This window comes from Motacilla alba, chromosome 1, assembly GCF_015832195.1.
Source record: "Motacilla alba alba isolate MOTALB_02 chromosome 1, Motacilla_alba_V1.0_pri, whole genome shotgun sequence".
Taxonomy (NCBI): domain Eukaryota; kingdom Metazoa; phylum Chordata; class Aves; order Passeriformes; family Motacillidae; genus Motacilla; species Motacilla alba.
In genome coordinates this window covers 31,714,253-31,731,014 of record NC_052016.1, presented here as the reverse complement: position 1 = coordinate 31,731,014, position 16,762 = coordinate 31,714,253, and the positions used below count along the sequence as shown (strand labels likewise).

Genomic DNA, 16,762 nt, shown 5'->3' with positions numbered 1-16,762 from the left:
AAAAGGGGTTAAAGGATCAGGAAGGCTGAAATCAGATTAGTGGTTCTTGTGGTTTTGTGGTCCTTTTGTTGCTGAGACATTTTTTTATTTTGTTGTGAGGTTGGGGGTTTTGTGTTTGGTTTTTTGTGGTGGTTTTTGTGAGTTTTTAATTTTTTTATTATTTTTTTAAAAAAAATTTATTTTAGGTGCTTTTTGAAGAAACTTGAAGCTCCTTGTCTAGGCTGTTCTTGCGTTGTGGTGTAGATGCTTTGAGGGTATAAACCACAGAGGAAGTTGGGATAAAATAGCTACTTAAAAAGAGATTAAGGGATTTACTTCAGTGCCTCTATGGTTTGTGATTTAAAGGGAGAAGAACCTAATTTTTCATATTACAGCTGGTTTTATTAGCTACAGGTTTTAACTTTTTGGAAAGATTCTCACATCTTTCTATCGGCCAATTTTGGGAGTTAATCCATACCAGTCAACAGAACTGTATGTTGCACTTGATGTTTTGGTAATTTTAAAAGCTTTTCAGTGTCTAATCTGTCCAGTAGAACTCCCTAGTCCTTTGCTACAGATGGTATTGATCAACAAGAATAACAGATAACTATACTTAAACTCCATTTTCCAGAGTAAAAAATAAATAAATTTGAAATTGGGCTGTGGAGGGAAGAAGGCATTACATAAACCAGAATTAAATACAGAATGATGATTCCCGATCAAAAAACTTCAGACTTCTACTTGTGGTTAGTTAATATTTTCTTTTTCCTGCAGAGTTATATCTGGGACAGGAGCTGAACCTTGTCTTCCAACTTGCTTTGCCAGTGTTGATCCCAGCTTTTTCAGGCTTTGATTTGCTGGCACCCTCAGAATTTTATGACCACAGTTCTCAACACAGTATTTTTCTAGAGGTTCTTTACTGAAAACTGGTTTCTGTGTAAGAGATAAATTGAGGATGGCATGACATTGGTCAGTTGAGATGGAAAGCTCAGTACTATTATCACTTTAGTTAGTGGAGGATTTTTCAGTAGTCCCAAAAGAACAAAATTATATGCTAGGTAGTTGATGTTTGCATTTGAAATTGTTTTCTCATTGGTTCTTATTCACTTATATCTGCCTGTCCTATATGAAAACCACCTTGAACCTCCTTAAATTTTCTTTCACAAAAGCTTCACTCTAGAATTGGTATCCATTTGTACACATTTATTGTGTCTTTTTCACTTTTTCAAATGTCAGCTCAGTATTTCAATAGTAGATTCAATCATGCCTGAAGTTCTTACAATCCATTTTCAGTAGTGGATCATCCATTAGAAAATAATGTCCTATGCTTTTTTTTTTTTTTTTTTTTTTTTTTTTTTTTGTTCAGGCTTGATTTGTCTTGGGATCAGAAATACCCAAAGTCTCTTTTAAAATGAGTTCTAACTGGAATGTGAGGTTTCTGTGCTGGCCTATGTGCATCCCTCCTGTTCAGCTGCGTTTGGGCTACTTGTCTTGCCTGGGAAAGAGAAAAGAGAATTTGATTGATCCAGTGAGCACAATTGCTTTCTTTCCTCTTTGACATATGGCTATTTCTTAGACTAGTTGGAATGTTCTTTAGTGGGTTCCTGTGGAAGTCATTCAGTGGTAAAAATGTTTTCTTTCTTGGGGAATGTTTAATAAACGTGAACAGAAATCCAACACAATCCAACCCCCAGTGGTTTCTCTCATGTAACTTTTCCTTATTTCTTACATTTCATTGAACTTGCTTTTGACCAAAACCAGCTAGCTTTAAGTCTGTATTAAGTCCACATTAAGGTCTAACTTCAAATTTTGGTCTAGAGTTTGGAAATAGGAATGTCTGATGTTCAGAGAAATATATTTTTTTTTCTGTATAAATTAAACCCCACTTGATGGATTAAGTGGGGGTTTTTTTAAGGTAAATGGGATAGTAATAATGTTGGAAAACAAATGGAAAGGACAAAAGCTTTGAATTCAGGCTGTAGTCCAGAAGTCTTAAAGATTCTTTCTCATTTTAAGCTTCTGGAAATCTTTGGTTGAATATGAAAGCTCAAAGGACAAATAAGAAAATAAATCAAGAAGTTTTTCAGGTTAAATCTTTTCAATCTGTTTTTCTCCATACTGCCTTCCAGCATCCTGTGTTTTCTCTTTGCATTCCATTCCCTAAAAGCCTCTTCTAGTTTCAGGAACTGTTTAAATGCCTATTTTATGACTAGCATAATATTCAAAGGTCTTACAACTTTTGTGGCATTGAAACTATAGTATTCCTTTCACTGCATTTGTCTAAAAGAGAGGGAGAGGCATAGATGAGAAAAGTAGCTTCTGTGCATGTGTCCTGTAGGTTTTTTCCAATACACCATAAATTTAATCCTAACCCACCCTTGGTTTTCAGCATGGAGAGCCCTACCAGCTAGGCTGAAAACAAATAATTCAGTCTTCAGCAACAGGGAGTCTCTTACCTCTCTTACCGTCATATTTGCTAACAGAACTTTAACATGGTTGGTTGTGCAGCACTGATGGAGAGGCAGAGCTGTTGTTTTCATTTCTTAGATGATGAATTGAAGCTTGGTGAGATTGCCACTTGCCACAGCATTTGTGCAGAGCCTCTGGGTGAACCTGATGCTCCACAGCCTATGGCTGGTGCTCCAGAGCATTGATCATCCTTTTATGACAAGCTATTAGTACAGACAGCATGTGCTAAGCCATTGTGGAGAGATCTATCACAGCCACTTAGGAAATCTTTTGTACAGTTCTCTCACTCCTTTTCTTCCTAGGGAAGAAAAAAACATCTTAAGTCTTGTCTGCTTTGAAGTGAGGTTTCTGTGTTTATATGTTAAAACCCAACCTGTTTGTGTTGTGGAACTTCAGAAAAGTTCTAATCTCTGCAAAGATTTGAACTTCAGAGGTCTGTTTGGCACCTTTACAGAATCCCTTTCAAGCATACACCTTCTTGAGTGAAAATACACCATGAACTCACTGTAAAATGGAACAGACCGAGATTGAGAGCAGTAATTTCCTGCCCAGGTGACACCTAGAGGGCAAGTTCCGGATACGGACAAGCATTGTTCTTGGAAGCACCTTATGCCTGTGAAAGAAGAGGGGAAACTGAAACCTATCCTCTTACTATCTTTTATGAAATAAAAATACTGGAAATCGGTAAGATTTTGCCAGCTGTGGGTGCAGAAGTCACGGCAGGATGCATTTTACTGGAGGTGTCTGGTCCCCACATTCTCATTATTCTTCAAGGTGCGAGACAAACCAGGAATGCAAAGCATGCATGCTTCATTTTCTCCACTTCCCCTTTGCATCCCAAGGCTTTTATTTTCAAGAAACCAAAAAGAAATTGAGATTTCAGCTGTGTTGTTTAAAGACTAAATCAGAAAACTTGATGTCTGATTTGTTCCGCTATATCCCTCTGAAATGCATGTATGGTGAAAAAATTAGATCTGGTAAAAGTCCACTTGTCCAGTCGTTGTAAACTGGTGAAGGGTTGGCTCTGCAACTTCTGAATTTGGAACCAAGGCCTCATTGCAGAAGTGAAAACTTCTGAATTAGCTTTAGTAGCATTGGGCCCAGTATAAACCTTTGTGGTACTTCTGAGATGCCTAAAAGTTCTGGTGATGATTTGTTATGGCAGCTGGTCCCCCCACTGCTCCTTTCGTGTTCCGTCTCCTTCAATCTCCCCGTGTTTACAAAGGTGCTAAAGAAAGCTGGGCCAATCCTGAGGTCTCCTGGGCCACCTGAAGGTCTGTTTGGACCTCCCTCCTCCATTGGAGTCCCTTTCTTGTTTTAAAGAAAATTATACTTACTTCCCTAAAGTTTCATCAACTTGCCAGTGAAGCCTAGTAGCCAGAAAAAAAGGACTTGCAAACAACTGCATGCAAATACACTTAGAAAAAGTGATCTCCTCAGAGGAACTGACATTTAATGATAATATATGGTAGTACTGCCATTAGTGAAGATTGAATTTGGTTTCAGTGGGGTTTTTACTGGTTGGGTTTTTTTCCCAGTGTTTTTCTAGATCTTATTAATGATTCCCTGGCTTTTATAGCATTCATCAAAAAAAAACCCCAAGAAAACCTGCACAAACAAAGCCAACAAAAACAAAACAAACCAACCCAAGACAAACAAACAAAAACCCACCAAAAAAACCCAAAAAACAACCAAAAACCCGAGAACGGTCAGCTGCCATATGATCAAGTCACTTTACATGAGATGGGTACCAACCATGTACAAGTTCTCCTTTTAAATGAGACAGGAACAAAGTCTCTTGAAATAGGGGGAGAATTCTGCTCTGGTCTACGAAATGCTAAAGCAATGCTTTCAGCATAAAAGGACAACAAAGTTTCATAAAATGACTGTATTTTAAAACAAAATAGAGAATCCCAGCTTCTACTATACTGCCCATGAGGAGCAGAGTCAACATTCTTTAAAAAGCAAGATTGTAGTGAATAAGGACTTTTGTTTCCTCCAACACTAAGTTAGAAGTAAAAGAGAGAGAAAATAACTAAGCCCTTGAGCTTACACATATTTCTTGAAGGGAGTCTATAGGGAACTGCACTGAATTCAGTTGAGTGCAGGGTGTGAAGAGACAGACCTACCAACAGGACTGGGACCTCCAGATTTCATGGACAAGCTGTGAATCTTTTTATTACACAAGCTCTGAAATGCTCATGCACTGAAAATTGAATAATGGTTTCTCCCACTAGCATCTTTCAATTCTGTACCTTTTTAACCATATTAAGTACAAAAACTTGCAGAGAAATTTTTATTTTTCTGAGTAAAAAATAAAACCTCTTTTTTCAATTTTTCAATTATTTTAATAATCTACTTCTTAAGTACCATTCTGCTTGTTAGCATTACTTGGGCTGAGCAGGTGGCAGTGCAGTTTTCTGATAGGGAATTTTACCCAAAGTTCAGTGTCTGTAGTATACATCCACTCTCCATCTGTCCTTCCTGCAGTCCACAGTAGGACAGTAGTACTTTTTGCAGGATTGTTTGTTTTTGTTTGCAGTGATGGTCTTAGAGAAAGGTCTGTCAAGTAAGGTCCTGAATGAGGCTGAAAGGATGGGAAGTATTACCGAGTGATGATGGACATTTGCATGCTTCTGAACGGATCTGACTCTTTCTCCATTTTCTTTTCATAATGACTGCAAGCAAAGGCACAGTTAGGCTTCTCCAGTGACATTTATTTGATCCTAGTTAAGTAGGGATTTTAAGAATTGTTCTTGAAATCACTGTCTGTGCCAGAAGAGCATGAATTTAGACTGAGCGATGAAATAATATGAAAATATCCCTTGGTCTTAGCAAAGTAGAATATAACCTATCTAGGCACTGTTTGCTGATAATTTGCTTTTTAAGGTGTGCTCATAATCCATTCAAAAATACAGTTGAGAAGTTACTAGAATTGGAAAGAGAAGTATTTAGAGTTTAGGCAGTGGTGAAGTCAAGACTGGACATTTCATTGCCAAGGGGAGACTGGCAGCTTAAAATCACTTTTCTCTCCTTGCTGTTTTTAATTGTGTGTAGTGCTTTTATAGCTGAGTGCTGAAGAAAAGAATGTGTTGTGTATGGTAGATCTTCAGGAGAGGCAGTTTACCCCCTTGTTTTATGTATTTTACAGCATACCTTGATGTCTCACAGAGCTGTAGAAGAAGGCAAAAGCAATAAGAAAAGTGGTAAAATATTGATCATGGAAGGAAAAAGTAAAGACATGCTCATAAAACTCTGAACATTCGTAGAGCATCTCAGGACGTGCATTAAAACCAGACCTCTGTCTAGCTAATTTCATAAAAAAGGAATAGATTTCACATGGGTGGTACATCAAATGGCTTTATGCTATGACTTACGTGGATGTTGCAGTGGGATGCATGATATCTTGCAATAGTGAAGGAGCATATATTAGACTTTGTATTTTCTGCACCTGCTAGAATTTCTTTTTTTCATAGGTATTTGGCTTACCTTGGCTGACCCACACTTTTTAGAAAAGTTATACCTTTGCATTATGTCTCTTGGAAACAAAGTGGCATTTTTTAATGAAAAGACATTTATCTGCTATTAGCATTTTTTAGATTCAGAAAAAGGAAACCTTGAATTAAATATAAAAGGCATGTAAGTAAGTGGTCTAATGGTAAACTTTCTGAGCTATATTTTATCCTGCACCATGATTCCAAGTATTTTAGCATCTTTTTGAGGATTTGTTCCTCAGTTGTATCTGGTTATTCACATACCTTTTGGCTATACTTCAGTATTTCATCAGTCCACAAGGCATCCATAGCAAGGGCAGAATTGTAGAAATCCCTACAACATCCACATGTGTGGGCATGCGGCATCTTGTGAGGAAACAAGGATGTGGGTGGGAAAGAGAAGAAGGACTGCTGCATGTTCACTTTGGTTTGGGATTGAGATGCTCTTCTGAGTTTTTTCTTAGGAACTGTAATGAAGACCTGGGATCTGTGCCACTCATTCTAGCTCATATCCCTGTGGCCTGGGAAAGTCTGGCCTCCCCATTCTAACTTTTAGGAGCAAGCCAGCAGGAAGAAGAGCATTCAGCAAAGAGATGCTGGTTCAGCCTCCGAGACTGAGGTGGTCACCCTGTGTGTGAGGCATCCTCTCACACATCAGCTAACACAAAGAAAGGCACTCATTGGTCCTGTTTTGTGGAATCCCAGAACTCAAGAGCTGCTGTGTTCATCATGAGCCAGTGCCCAGCCGTGCATGCAGTGTTGGAGGGTCCTCCCTGGTGCTCAGTTGCCTTTCTTTGAGTGCTGATGGAGACAGATCTTGTGTGTGCCTTCCTCCACAGGGCAATCCCATCTTCCACCTCTGCTCATTTCACCACTACCCCAAAGGCAAAACCTCAGTTTAGTTACTATTACTGAGTAGGTAGTTTATTATTACATAGATTTTCTTTGTCTGAAGGTCTGCTATTCGTTCTGGGTGGAGGTGTTTGGCTCCAGTCACATTTATCTATCTGTGTCCACATTTCAAGGATTTCCATGGTATTGACATTTCCAGTACAGGAATTTGAGGAATGTTCAATTATATACAGGCCATGAAACATATTTACTTTTTTTTCCTAATGTCTGCCAACTGTTCTCTGCCAAACTTTAAACTAGGCTGCCATGGCTCTTAAGACTTAATTTTAATTTTTTTTTACATATTTGCTATGTTGTTATATACACGTAGTGCACGCACATACTGTGGTATTAGAAGACAGGACCAGATTTTATCTGGAGGATTATTGTAGGCCTGTTTCTAATTTATATAATGTTTTTTGTTAATAGCAATACCTCTTTTAAATGCCCAATAAAATACTGTAGCATTAATTTAAATAGAAATTTCAGTAATTTTAGTTATCCCCCCATTGTAACAGGTCAGGCTTTTAACAGATGTCTCAATAACTTTGCTATTAGCAGGAATATTTCATGAATTAAAATCAGGCCTCTTTGTCTCTGTCACTCGTTGAAATGACCTACATATTTGGCAGATGGAGAGGACTTGCTTGTGCATTAGTACTGCTATGGTAGGGTTTTTTCAGCTGTGTATTTTTGGAGAAGAGAGGAGGATTTAACATAAGTTAACATAGTTTATTTTTTATTAATACGATACTTCAGTTGCTCTTTACAGAAAAATCATATTAGGCACATCTTGCCTTTTAAGCATAGAAAACATCTAGGACATTTCTCCTGGGCACCAGACTCCTGTCTTAAATGTAAACCTTTCAGTGGACCAGTGGACATCTTTTTGCAGTCGTGCGGACTAATGGGGCTGGAGCAGAAGGTGCAATAACTCAGCAGCTGCAGAGATCCTAGAAGAAATCTCCTCTGGAGACCTGAGCACTTTCCAGGCCTTTTTGGGGTGTTGATTTTTGTGATTAAGTATTTTCATTCCCCTTCCTGGCATAGAGTGAGTTTTTAAGCAGTATGTGAAGGGTTTAATCTAATATGGTTCCCTGACACGTTGTTGTGCTGGCACATGACTCTGTTTTCTTTGAAGAATCAAAAAGGACCTCTTGACCTGAATGATGGCATCAGAGCCTGAGTCCTGCTGTGAAGAGGCGGACTCTAGAGACAGATTTAGTTGTAAATGTGGCCTGTTTATCTCCTGCAAAATCCCTCTCTGGCATCCTGTGTACTAGCGCAGGTAGAAATGATTTCTTATTATTTTTGTTGTAAGTTTGATTGAAATGTAACTAATTACATGAGCAAATAGAAAAGCTCCACACATGAATGTGCTGCCTGAGCAAGCAATATATCCCACAGTCTTCAACCGAGAGGTAAAAAACCACATGGGATCATGGGTAAGGGTTACATTTGACCCCCCAATTCTCTTTATTCTAAGGCCCAAGTCAAGGAATGATACTAAGTTTCTACAATTTCCATTGACATCAGAGAGAGCTGCGAGCTTTTACCGTTTTTCAAATTAGACTATTTGCTGTCAAGGATATCAGAACTGTCTGATCCAATTTAAGGGCATTTAGCCAACAAGTTCAGAAAACAGCAAAATTAGTATTTAGAGCCATTACAATGATATTCTCTTGCCAAGGATTCTCCCTGTTTGCAAGGAAATTTAACTTTTCCTGCCCAGTGAGAACAGCCTGTGGTCCAACTGGCAGCCAGGAGTGCTTTACCAGTCATCTCTCAAACCTTAAGGATGCTCCAGGAACTAAAGAGGCAAATCAGGAATGGTGTTATGTTATCATAAACCTGTCATGACATAGTACTGTTCCCCTAGCCTGGACTCCCTAGGACTTCAAGTGGGAATATCATTTGAATTGGTTATCTGGTTATCATGGTGGTGGTGATGATGATAGCAATGAATACCACAGTTTTCAGCTCTTAACTAGTCGCTTAGGAAAATATGAATAAATTCATACAAGAGACCTGGTTCCCCTTCTTGGAATTTTAGGTCTTTTTCTTCTTTTCTCTTTTTCTTTATTCAAGTAGAATCTTAAGTCTTATATCTGGAGTGAGATGGCCTAGCTCATTTAAACTCAAGTTGTACTATTTTAAGGAGTTTTCAGGGATATAGGAGTTGCCTTAATTCCACCTGGCCTGCTCTGTTATATGGTTTGCACCTGGGTGCTATCAGAGGAAAGTGGCTGAAAAGGAAGCATGCACCTTTTCAAAGGGAACATCAATTCTTGAGGTGAAAACAGTAAATCATTGGGTTAGTAATTGTCTTGCTGGGTATTGTGCTGTCTCTGAAATGGGAAAGGAGGTTTCTGATTTATTACAGATTTTCCTGTAAGAGGGATGGAAACACAGCCCCACAGAATATCACTGTATGTTTATTATTTGTGTGTCTAAGTAAAAGTGTTGTCTTTTAACTCTTTTTCATCTTGTATAAAGAAAGGCTGTAAGGACTGTGAAAGACACTTGAAGACAACAGGGGAAAGGATGTGGTACATCCTGCGCCCATTAACACTTTCAATTAGCATCATTTATCTTGAAATTTGTCCAGCTTGGAACACAAAGTATGTAGATCAGAGTTTGGGCCAGACAGAAACATAGAAAATGATGGTATTTGTGGAGACACCAGCCAATGTGGGGGAGAGAGAAAAGGCACACAGTAATTCTAGAAAGAGCTGCATTTTTTTTGTGTGTGTGAAAATTTGATTATAAGATTATTCTTTCAACATAAACACAATTCTCCAAAGACTTATTAATGCTTCAGTAGCATAGTGGAAAGACTCTAGTGCAGTCCGCTTTAATAGCTTTCTGGCTTGAACCCCAATACATAATGTTCTAGTAATAGTTTATGGGTGACTGCAGTAAATTGGTAGCAAGTGTTTTCCATTTTTTGGCTCTCCTTATCAGTTCTGCTGGTGGAACATTTTGTTTTGAGAATATTGCAAAGGCAATTGATCTGCTTTGGATATGCGCTCTAGAGTTTTGTGTCTTTTGAAATATATGTATAGATGAGCTTTTCCTCCATGTCCTGAGATGTACCGTGTAAAGCTGGGGGCCACTAAAATGTTACAGGGAATCTGACCAGTTGGCTAGACCCAGCAGTTCTCCACCTACCCTAACTAATGCTCTGCGAGTACTGCCGAAAAGGCAGAGCTTTGCTCCCCCCTCCCACTTCCCAATACTTTCATTGTTCTAGTCTTTTCATGCGGCAGTGGAATATTTGTTCCTGTCCATGCAGGAATGAAGATCTTTCACACAGGTTCACTTTAGATCCAGATGGCTTTTTGAAGTAGAAAGAAATGTGGAGTATTTTACAGTTAGTGGTTAGGGAAAAGAGCCACTTTTGATTAGAGGTGGGCCTTATATGGTCACCTTTCATTTCTATTGTATTTGGAGTTGAACTTAACTGTCATTACAGACTGAAATTCCATGGCCTCTGTTATGCAGGTGCTGTCCCTCTTGGTCTTCAAATTAATTTATTCACAGCTCCAGATCCATCTCTATAGCCAAGGTAATTGAAACAGCCTGCTTTTGTCTCCATTCCCAAGATAGAAGAAGAATGGGTAGCTGAACCCAGACTGGAAATGTCTAGCTGTTTTCCATGTGTAAGAGGCCAGACAAAACCCACTAGCCTGATTGCCTCTGGATTCCAATCCTCTGGCTATGATAAATAATATCAAAAGTACGGAGAGAGTAAGCAAACCTTATCCAGTGGATGTTGCCACTGATCATCTTGTGCTTGTTCCTGGCTCCATTTTATTTCTTTAAGCAGCTCTCATGCTGACTCTTTGCACCATCATCCAACATAGTTTGTAGATCAGATTCAAAATGAAAATAGGTACATTTCTCCAAGATAACATTAAACACATGTAAAATTAAAGGACAGCTGAGTGTTTCCTTTATTCCTTTAATCTTCTGCATGTACTGGAACACTTGTTTAATATAAAGGTTATATTATAAAAATATTGGACTTGGGGAAAAAATCAAATTTTAAAGAACGTAAACTAAAGTCTGGACATCACTAAAGCACAGAGTCAATAGATACTCGAGAAATATTTAAAGTAACTGAATGTGGACTTTGCCCAGTTAAAGTATCCCAAGTGACAGCAGGGGAGTCAGTTTGTCATACAAAGCTGCAGACAGAGAGCTGGAGATGAACAGAAAGTACTGAAAATCTGGCCTTGAGACAATAAATGGAAGTGTTAAGTGGATAAGAGAGAGCATTGACAAAGGAAGTTAGAAATAGAGAAGTGCAAAATGAGAGTTGTCATACCAGAACCACTTCTAATGGTGTTTACATTGTCATAAGTCTAATAAATGTGGATATTTCTTCTCTGATGCATGCTAGCAATATTTTAAAAACGTATTATGGTCTCACAGGAAGGGAAGAGCATCTGAGTAAAAGGGTATGCAAGTTGGACTCTGACCAGAGAGCTTTAGTGCTACTTCTGAGCCATTCCCATCCTGCAGCTCTGCGCTGCTTTCTCTGCCTGTTGTGAACTTGGATCTCTTTTTTTTGTTGCTTACTTATTTAACCAAGTTATTAAGATAATCCTATCAATTACTTGGGAATGCTGCCTTAAACTATTTGGTTTCCTTATTTTCCAAGGGGAAAAAACTCCGAAGCTGTGTTCAGATACAGTTCTGGGAATCTGTTGCATATTTCATTAATGTAGGATCTGCAGTTTTCCATCTTTCATCCTTTGTAACAGAGGACAGCTTACAAGCACTGCTGCTAATGATGCCCTAGGCTGGCTCTTTATCTCCACAAACTGAAATTTGTCCTGCTTCAAGCTAAGGATTCTGGGCAGCATTGTCCAATAGGTAATTTCCCAGGGTAAACATTATGGTAACTGGAGTTATCATTCCAGAGCACTGAACTTTCAGTTTCTTTTATTAGTGCATCACAGAAATCATGCAAGAGGAAACAGCAGTCAAATGTGGCCATTGTTATTATTTTCCCCTTGCAAAAGCAAATATACAATGTGAAAATTCAGAAACTAGAATGGTCCTGTATTTGTAATAATTTATATTATTAATATGCCCTTAAAGTAAATGTGCAAAAACAATCATGCAATTTCAAGAACAAAGAGGGTGATCCAAGAAGAATAGTTAAAACCCCATTTCCACAAAAAATACTGCTTTTTTTGTGCTTCTCTTATTTATTAAGTAGTTTGTTTATTTTTATTAAGGATCAGGTTTGCAAGTATATGTTTAGAAAGCTACTCACATTACAGACAATCAGTAAGGCCTAGTCTAATAGCTACTAAAATCAGAATAATATTTAAATTAGTAAAATTCAGAAATGTGATGATGTTGAGAATGAGCAATGAGTAGCCCTGCAGGAAGACTCAGTGAGTTTGACTTTGGGTTTGTTTTTTTTTTTTTCTTTGATAGGTCAGAAGCTCACAATTTGCAGGAGAATGTTCTTTTCTTTATGTGTGTTCCTTTTACATTAAACTGTATTTCTTCACTGCATAAAGTGGACTACTTACAATGCCATGATGTGTTTGGAATAAACAGCAGAGTGCTATATTTCACTCTAAGTTCTGTCTATAGAAAGTGCTGGCTCTCAGATCAGCTGTTTACATTTTTCTGCAAAAGCTTCCATCTGTTACGTCAAACTTGTTAATATAGGTCCTCAGGATACAATAACACTAATGCTTTAAGTATCCAAATGAAATGTCAGAGTCCAGTTGCAGATACCAATTTCAAATGTGTCAGTGTCCTGAATCCACCTCTTTTTACTAACAGGCCCTTTAATAATCCATGTAAGTATCTATGGATGTCTAAGTCTTTGAAGGGCTGTGGGGGTCCAGATGTACAAATGCTGTTACAGCAGCAAATCCTTACAAAAGCTTTTCCACCACGCTAGCATGACCACATAAAATTTGGCCTCTTTTTTTTTTTTTTTTTTTTTTTCCTGGCTTTGCAGCTACAGCCATCAAGACCTTTTTAGAGTGAAAGAAGGCTTGGTAAGGGAGGTCTCTGAGCTTCATGTTGTTCCCAGTGAAGTCAACAGTAAAGTGATTGCATCAATATAGATAAACCTTACTTGCATGTATATTTTGCCCCTCATTAAAAAAAAAAACAAACTGAAACCCCACAGACTTTACAGTTTGTTTTGTTTATTTTTTCTTGTTATGGTTTGCATTCCTTCAATTTAAAACATAACTGAATCCTTCATATTTTATTTCTTGTATGAGCTACTGTAATTTATTATTATAGTGGCCATTCGAGTAGTATGAAGATGTATGCCCCTCTTTTGATCCTTGTAAAGATGAAGGGTGAAATGTAAGTTTGTTTTATTACCTTTCTTGTTTCTACTCTTTTGTATCCATGGTTTTTTAATTTACATTGCATTGTGAATGAAAACCCTTATCTTCGGTAATGTTTTCTTCCTGCCACTCAAATTTTGCATGAACACAAAGGGTTTGTTCTTCACTTTCTGTTCAGTATTTGGTCACGTTCATTATGAGGTGTATCTAGAATACACAGATCACATTCAGAAAATATAATTTCTCACTGTGTTTTCCTTGATATCTTATTATTAAGGGCGGTTTTTTAGTGGATAGAAATCCATTCTATGCATAAAACTGCATTCAAATGAGGCTTACACATCTAATCATACCTATTTTTATTCTGAAATGCTCAGTGATCAACAGTAATTTCAAGTACACTGGATGGTTATAGATCATTTGAGTAGTAAACACAATGGCATTGGTTAAATAGGACCATGCAGAGGGTTAATGGTAAAATAATAATTAAAATAATCCTCTTCAATTCCGTAATAACTTTGGCCACATGCCTTCATCCAACCCCCAGCACCACCCTCATGTACTCTTTAAAAAATATTCACATTACAGACAATCTTGTGTAACAGATTAACATAACATATCTGGAACATTACTCAGATTTTTGGGCAATGGCAAGCTGAACATGTTCATAAGTTTAGCTTTTTCTCCTCAGCATCCTGCTGTTAACTCTTGACTTTTTCTAATTGGGCATGACTCTACGTAACTGGAAAGCGCTTCCTGTGTTGTCACAAGGAGGGTTGTTTAAGTGTGGGCATTGGAGGGACTCTGCTGAACAGAAATACTCAGTGTTTTAAGGGGCTCACACAGGTAAACAATATTGTAAGGACTGAAGTTTTAGACTCACATTCAGATTTGAATGGCTGTGATACCTATCTGATGGATTATTTTAATTGTGATAGTGGATATGAATGCAAAGGTGGATATACAAGAGAGATGTTAAAAAGGCAGGATTTTTTTTTCTTTAAAAAATAAGATGATGTAATGTCTCTGGGTTACAAACAGAAATTTAATCATTTCTTGCAAACGACTGGAAGTTAGGAAGCCTTTTATTTTCTTCTGTTCTTTATCTCACCCCAACTTGTTTTTCTGATCGCTTTTGCTCTCTTGTAAAGTAGGAATCCTGCCAGTGAGATTTGTGGTGGAAAGTGTTTGGGGCACCAGTTATTATTGTTGAAGTAGGGTACAGCCTTCAATTTAATGTCCCTATTTTTTTTTTTTTTTAGGTGACCAGACCTAAAGACAAAATTTTCATTACAGATTTCATCTTGCCCATTGGCAAAATAATTGGCCTCTGTAAAGAATCAGTAAGTAAACAGCCAAGCAATTTTTGCTGGTACATATTGTAATTCCCATTTTAAAAATTACTTAATAAAGATTGCCTTTTATAAAAGCTATTTTGGTATATCAGAGGCATGTTGTACTAAACGAAAAGAGGAAAAAAAATACCTCTGTCATTTGAAAAAGACCATTTAGCCTCTGAACATATTTGCTCCACACTAAATAATAGATGTTATTCTCAGAGAAATAGAAGATGTTCTATAGAGTTCTATGGAAACTGTTTTGTTTTTTCTGGATCCTTCACCCACTCCATCTGTCTGCCCCCAAAACAACAAATAGATTTGGCTGGTATGTGTTCTAGGTAAATTTTAGGTGTGTCATATAAATTATTAATTTAATAAAGTTAATATTTAATTAAGTATTTAATCATTAACAAAGGGGGAAAGTTCAGAGTTGAGGTATTCTTCCTCCCCATAAAAATAAACATTAACAATCAGTCTAATTCCTAATGCATAATGTTGATTTAGAAAGTTAACCGTAGTAGATGGATGTGAAGATACTACTCTGTAAAGTCTTAAGATGACTTTCAGGCCCTTAAAAGATTGTCCAAAGGTGTTATTGTACAGGGTCATACCTGCAGGAGGAATTGTTAGTGTTATGGATATAGGCATCATGTAATCACTGAGAGCTTTTCCTTTTGTTTTCTCATCCTGTTACCTGGAGAAAGACTCAAAGGCACTGTGGTTTTTCCATAGGTATTTTTTGTTGAGCACAGCTCTGTTTACAATGGGTAGGTCAAATGAATAAATTTTGCATGTACGCAAGGAGGTGGTAAGGTCTGCAATGCAAGTTTATTCCTAGGGAAGGCCATTTCACTACTCTTGCACTGGAAAATCCTTCTGCTCTTTGACAAATGAGCTGGTGGGGTGCTGCTGTGCTTCCCAGGGGCAGGATCTGCAGCTGGAGCCCAGCTCCTTCCCATCCCTCTGCCTTCTCTCCACTCAGCAGTGAAACAGTGAGAGTTCATCTTCAGCTGCTGCTTTAAATGCTGATTGTTCTCTGCTGATGAGAGATGCCCATGGCTGTTAGCACCTTGCTTTCGTTTTAAACTGAGGGGCCTGCTGAGGCAGGGAGGCCGGAGCGTGGTACTGGTGTTCCTAGCACTGGCTCCCTGGGAGCTGCCCTGCTTGGGATGAGCTTGTAGGATTCAGGCCCATTCGCCACGCAGCAGTACTTGTTTAAAAGCAAGACTTTAGTGCTTTTTCCACGTACCTGACTGGGTGCTTTTTGCCAGTAACTGAACAAAGAGAAGCTTGAATTTGCAAAGTCTGACTCTCATTCCCTTTGGAACTTAGAAAGTGATTGAGTGAAAGTGCTGGTATTTTTTCATGCAACTCCATTGGTATCCTGTGATTTCTTTAGAGAACTCCTTCCCAGGCTTTACTTGGCAAAAACACTGAAATACATTACTTAGCTTTCTACACATAGAATGGAAGCTGTTAGTCAAAGTCATTCTTTTTTGGGAGAAGCAAGAAAACGAATTTTTCATTCCCAGTGTCTGTTTTAATGTTGGAGGAGGCATCACTCTAATTTTGTGTTAACCAGTTTTCCTTTTGAGAGCTATTTGAAATGCCACTTCACAGTTACTTCAGAGCTTCAAGGTCCTATCGTGCAGTGTAGTGCCAGATTTTTCTGATGCGTGCAGATCTGCAGTAGAAAAGTCAAATGTTTTTGGATCCCTAAATCTCATCTTTGAGTTGACAGAGTATACAATCATTTCTGGCTTTTAAAAGTTGTTTCAGCCACAGACAGATTCATTTTCACTAAGATTCAGATGATTTCCTTTTCTGAATATTAGGACTTGTGATCAGAGTCTGATAGCAGACTTTTATCATCTTTCTTGTATTAAAAAAAATCTCATTTTGATGTGAGTTTTATTTATTAGCATTATTTATCTTGTTATAGCATCGTGGATATTCTTTCTGGGCTTGCTTTCTGGGCAGCACAAATCTCAGCTAGACCTAGAGATTTACAGCCATTTGTTTGTTTGCCAGTACCTCTGGAAATGTCTGGATACCTGGACACTAAGAAGCAGTGAGTTCTCTTTGTGTAATTTGTCAGTAGACTCACAGGTCTGGCAGTGTGCACCTAACTTTCCACACAGGTGTGCTCACTGGTCAGCACATACAGACCTTGGCCTATCACTGGTTTTGTCTCATAGGAAAAAGTGAAGAGAACATGAAATAGGAGTAGTTTGTGATGGAATAGAGATCTATA

General features: G+C 38.1%; 1 protein-coding gene across 37 annotated transcripts in view; it reads left to right on the top strand.

Annotated features, from left to right (window-relative positions):
- ZBTB20 (zinc finger and BTB domain containing 20) overlaps positions 1–16,762 on the top strand; it is a 478,730-nt gene that overhangs the window by 61,002 nt on the left and 400,966 nt on the right. For 25 of the 37 annotated variants that reach the window (XR_005258635.1, XM_038149265.1, XM_038148821.1 and 22 more), the window contains one exon: positions 14,431–14,511. The exons of 11 other annotated variants lie outside the window; for them this stretch is intronic. The gene's annotated coding sequence lies outside the window, so the exon portion shown is untranslated. Of the gene's footprint in view, positions 1–1,350; positions 10,402–14,430; positions 14,512–16,762 lie in introns of those variants that run through there. One more of the 37 variants, XM_038149087.1, reaches the window with a different exon arrangement.